Here is a 6000-nt window from a genome sequence, read left to right as displayed (position 1 = left end):
ATGTCTTTTTATCCCCGTTCTCGCCCCTCACGATTTGGGATCTCTTCTAATTTGATTAAAGCATATTTTCCTGGGGTTGTTGCCACCCTTTTAGTATTTTACTTGCTCCTTCATATACTCTTATCTGGACAAAAAGACAAGACGGAAAAATTCAACACAAAAAAAAGAACAAGAGGCAGTACCGAAGGCTAGGGACCTAATCAATACAGACATTGGCAATATGTCAGATCTAGAGTTCAGAATGACAATTCTCAAGGTTCTAGCCAGGCTCGAAAAAGGCATGGAAGATATTAGAGAAACCCTCTCGAGAGATAGAAAAGCCCTTTCTGGAGAAATAAAAGAACTAAAATCTAACTAAGTTGAAATCAAAAAAGCTATTAATGAGGTGCAATCAAAAATGGAGGCTCTCACTGCTAGGATAAATGAGGCAGAAGAACGAATTAGTGATATAGAAGACCAAATGACAGAGAATAAAGAAGCTGAGCAAAAGAGGGACAAACAGCTACTGGACCACGAGGGGAGAATTCGAGAGATAAGTGACACCATAAGATGAAACAACATTAGAATAATTGGGATTCCAGAAGAAGAAGAAAGAGAGAGGGGAGCAGAAGGTATACTGGAGAGAATTATTGGGGAGAATTTCCCCAATATGGCAAAGGGAACAAGCATCAAAATTCAGGAGGTTCAGAGAACGCCCCTCAAAATCAATAAGAATAGGCCCACACCCCGTCACCTAATAGTAAAATTTACAAATCTCAGTGACAAAGAGAAAATCCTGAAAGCAGCCCGGGAAAAGAAGTCTGTAACATACAATGGTAAAAATATTAGATTGGCAGCTGACTTATCCACAGAGACCTGGCAGGCCAGAAAGAGCTGGCATGATATTTTCAGAGCACTAAACGAGAAAAACACGCAGCCAAGAATACTATATCCAGCTAGGCTGTCATTGAAAATAGAAGGAGAGATTAAAAGCTTCCAGGACAAACAAAAACTGAAAGAATTTGCAAACACCAAACCAGCTCTACAGGAAATATTGAAAGGGGTCCTCTAAGCAAAGAGAGAGCCTACAAGTAAGTGGTAGATCAGAAAGGAACAGAGACCATATACAGTAACAGTCACCTTACAGGCAATACAATGGCACTAAATTCATATCTCTCAATAGTTACCCTGAATGTTTATGGGCTAAATACCCCTGTCAAAAGACACAGGGTATCAGAATGGATACAAAAACAAAACCCATCTATATGTTGCCTCCAAGAAACTCATTTTAAGCCTGAAGACACCTCCAGATTTAAAGTGAGGGGGTGGAAAAGAATTTACCATGCTAATGGACATCAGAAGAAAGCAGGAGTGGCAATCCTTATATCAGATCAATTAGATTTTAAGCCAAAGACTATAATAAGAGATGAGGAAGGACACTATATTATACCCAAAGGGTCTGTCCAACAAGAAGATTTAACAATTTTAAATATCTATGCCCCCAACGTGGGAGCAGCCAACTATATAAACCAACTAATAACAAAATCAAAGAAACACATCAACAATAATACAATAATAGTAGGGGACTTTAACACTCCCCTCACTGAAATGGACAGATCATCCAAGCAAAAGATCAGCAAGGAAATAAAGGCCTTAAACAACACACTGGACCAGATGGACATCACAGATATATTCAGAACATTTCATCCCAAAGCAACAGAATACACATTCTTCTCTAGTGCACATGGAACATTCTCCAGAATAGATCACATCCTCGGTCCTAAATCAGGACTCAACCGGTATCAAAAGATTGGGATCATTCCCTGCATATTTTCAGACCACAATGCTCTAAAGCTAGAACTTAACCACAAAAGGAATTTTGAAAAGAACCCAAATACATGGAAACTAAACAGCATCCTTCTAAAGAATGAATGGGTCAACTGGGAAATTAAAGAAGAATTGAAAAAAATCATGGAAACAAATGATAATGAAAATACAACGGTTCAAAATCTGTGGGACACAACAAAGGCAGTCCTGAGAGGAAAATATATAGCGGTACAAGCCTTTCTCAAGAAACAAGAAAGGTCTCAGGTACACAACCTAACCCTACACCTAAAAGAGCTGGAGAAAGAACAAGAAAGAAACCCTAAGCCCAGCAGGAAAAGAGAAATCATAAAGATCAGAGCAGAAATCAATGAAATAGAAATCAAAAAAACAATAGAACAAATCAACGAAACTAGGAGCTGGTTCTTTCAAAGAATTAATAAAATTGATAAACCCCTGGCCCGACTTATCAAAAAGAAAAGAGAAAGGACCCAAATAAATAAAATCATGAATGAAAGAGGAGAGATCACAACTAACACCAAAGAAATACAAACTATTATAAGAACATACTATGAGCAACTCTACGCCAATAAATTTGACAATCTGGAAGAAATGGATGCATTCCTAGAAACATATAAACTACCACAACTGAACCAGGAAGAAATAGAAAGCCTGAACAGACCCATAACCAGTAAGGAGATTGAAACAGTCATTAAAAATCTCCAAACAAAGAAAAGCCCAGGGCCAGACGGCTTCCCCGGGGGAATTCTACGAAACATTTAAAGAAGAACTAATTCCTATTCTCCTGAAACTGTTCCAAAAAATAGAAAGGGAAGGAAAACTTCCAAACTCATTTTATAAGGCCAGCATCACCTTGATCCCAAAACCAGACAAGGATCCCATCAAAAAAGAGAGCTATAGACCAATATCCTTGATGAACACAGATGCGAAAATACTCAACAAAATACTAGCCAATAGGATTCAACAGTACATTAAAAGGATTATTCGCCACGACCAAGTGGGATTTATTCCAGGGCTGCAAGGTTGGTTCAACATCCGCAAATCAGTCAATGTGATACAACACATCAATAAAAGAAAGAACAAGAACCATATGATACTCTCAATAGATGCTGAAAAAGCATTTGACAAAGTACAGCATCCCTTCCTGATCAAAACTCTTCAAAGTGTAGGGATAGAGGGCACATACCTCAATATCATCAAAGCCATCTATGAAAAACCCACCGCAAATATCATTCTCAATGGAGAAAAACTGAAAGCTTTTCTGCCAAGGTCAGGAACACGGCAGGGATATCCATTATCACCACTGCTATTCAACATAGTACTAGAGGTCCTAGCCATAGCAATCAGACAACAAAAGGAAATTAAAGGCATCCAAATCGGCAAAGAAGAAGTCAAATTATCACTCTTCGCAGATGATATGATACTATATGTGGAAAACCCAAAAGACTCCACTCCAAAACTGCTAGAACTTATACAGGAATTCAGTAAAGTGTCAGGATATAAAATCAATGCACAGAAATCAGTTGCATTTCTCTACACCAACAGCAAGACAGAAGAAAGAGAAATTAAGGAGTCCATCCCATTTACAATTGCACCCCAAACCATAAGATACCTAGGAATAAACCTAACCAAAGAGGCACAGAATCTATACTCAGAAAACTATAAAGTACTCATGAAAGAAATTGAGGAAGACACAAAGAAATGGAAAAATGTTCCATGCTCCTGGATTGGAAGAATAAATATTGTGAAAATGTCTATGCTACCTAAAGCAATCTACACATTTAATGCAATTCCTATCAAAGTACCATCCATCTTTTTCAAAGAAATGGAACAAATAATTCTAAAATTTATATGGAACCAGAAAAGGCCTCAAATAGCCAAAGGGATATTGAAAAAGAAAGCCAACGTTCGTGGCATCACAATTCCAGACTTCAAGCTCTATTACAAAGCTGTCATCATCAAGACAGCATGGTACTGGCACAAAAACAGACACATAGATCAATGGAACAGAATAGAGAGCCCAGAAATAGACCCTCAACAATACATTAAACTAATCTTTGACAAAGCAGGAAAGAATGTCCAATGGAAAAAAGACAGCCTCTTCAATAAATGGTGCTGGAAAAATTGGACAGCCACATGCAGAAAAATGAAATTGGACCATTTCCTTACACCACACACAAAAATAGACTCAAAATGGATGAAGGACCTCAATGTGTGAAAGGAATCCATCAAAATCCTTGAGGAGAACACAGGCAGCAACCTCTTCGACCTCAGCCGCAGCAACATCTTCCTAGGAACAACGCCAAAGGCAAGGGAAGCAAGGGCAAAAATGAAATATTGGGATTTCATCAAGATCAAAAGCTTTTGCACAGCAAAGGAAACAGTTAACAAAATCAAAAGACAACTGACAGAATGGGAGAAGATATTTGCAAGCAACATATCAGATAAAGGACTAGTGTCCAGAATCTATAAAGAACTTAGCAAACTCAACACCCAAAGAACAAATAATCCAATCAAGAAATGGGCAGAGGACATGAACAGACACTTCTGCAAAGAAGACATCCAGATGGCCAACAGACACGTGAAAAAGTGCTCCATATCACTTGGCATCAGGGAAATACAAATCAAAAGCACAATGAGATATCACCTCACACCAGTCAGAATGGCTAAAATAAACAAGTCAGGAAATGACAAATGCTGGCGAGGATCCGGAGAAAGGGGAACTCTCCTACACTGTTGGTGGGAATGCAAGCTGGTGCAGCCACTCTGGAAAACAGCATGGAGGTTCCTCAAAATGTTGAAAATAGAACTGCCCTATGACCCAGCAATTGCACTATTGGGTATTTACCCTAAAGATACAAACGTAGTGATCCAAAGGGGCACGTGCACCCGAATGTTTATAGCAGCAATGTCCACAATAGCCAAACTGTGGAAAGAACCTAGATGTCCATCAACAGATGAATGGATCAAGAAGATGTGGTATATATACACAATGGAATACTATGCAGCCATCAAAAGAAATGAAATCTTGCCATTTGCAACAATATGGATGGAACTAGAGCGTATCATGCTTAGTGAAATAAGTCAAGCAGAGAAAGACAACTATCATATGATCTCCCTGATATGAGGAAGTGGTGATGCAACATGGGGGCTTAAGTGGGTAGGAGAAGAATAAATGAAACAAGATGGGATTGGGAGGGAGACAAACCATAAGTGACTCTTAATCTCACAAAACAAATTGAGGGTTGCTGCGGGGAGACGGTTTGGGAGAAGGGGGTGGCATTATGGACATTGGGGACGGTATGTGCTTTGGTGAGTGCTGTGAAGTGTGTAAACCTGGTGATTCACAGACCTGTACCCCTGGGGATAAAAATATATGTTTATAAAAAATAAAAAATTAAAAAAAAATAGGAAAGAAGAAAGGACATTAACGGGTTAATTTTTTTTTTTTTTTTTTAAGATCTCAAAGGAGGAAGGAGAGGGACAAGCTGACTCTGTGCTAAGTGTGGAGCCCCAAGTGGGGCTCCATCTCTTAACCTTGAGATCATGACTGAGCTGAAACCAAGAGTCGGACACTTAACCAATGGAGCCACCCAGGTGCCTCTGTGTTCATTTTCTAATAACAACTCCATAGTCCTCTCTTCTGTTGCTCAGCATCTCCAGTGGAGACACCTCTACCACTCAGACTCTGAATCCTACCATTTGGCTGATTTTAGACATTATCACATTGTCACTAACAGCCTGTTTACTACCCCATAATACCACAGGTCAGAAGGGCTATCATGGCCTTTTCTAAGCTAGCTCGGTTTTCTTAGAGCAGAGCTCACACTGGGCAAGTTTTCTTCTAGAATTCCAAGCAACCAACCTCTTTCTCATTTGAATTTCACCATTAATTCACCTTGGAGTATTTGTTGTGACATCTATCTTTACATCCCTGATGTTTCTAGAGGAAATACTTATACTGAACTAACTCTGGGAATCATCTGGGAGGAAGGATTTGCATAACTGTTTCCAAAATAACATCGTGGCAGCCTTCCCAATTCACAGCCACAACATCCTGTGGAAGCAGCAAAACTGTTTAGAAAGGCAACAACCAATTTGACTTAGAGCAATTCCATGGAGGGTCAGAGCAGCAGGGCTTCTTCTTCTCCTTCTCCTTCTCCTCCTTCTCCTTCT

The sequence above is a fragment of the Mustela putorius genome, unplaced genomic scaffold (assembly GCF_011764305.1).
Source record: "Mustela putorius furo isolate JIRA1106 unplaced genomic scaffold, ASM1176430v1.1 tig00003845_pilon_pilon_pilon, whole genome shotgun sequence".
NCBI lineage: Eukaryota > Metazoa > Chordata > Mammalia > Carnivora > Mustelidae > Mustela > Mustela putorius.
Note: the sequence above shows the minus strand (reverse complement) of the source record.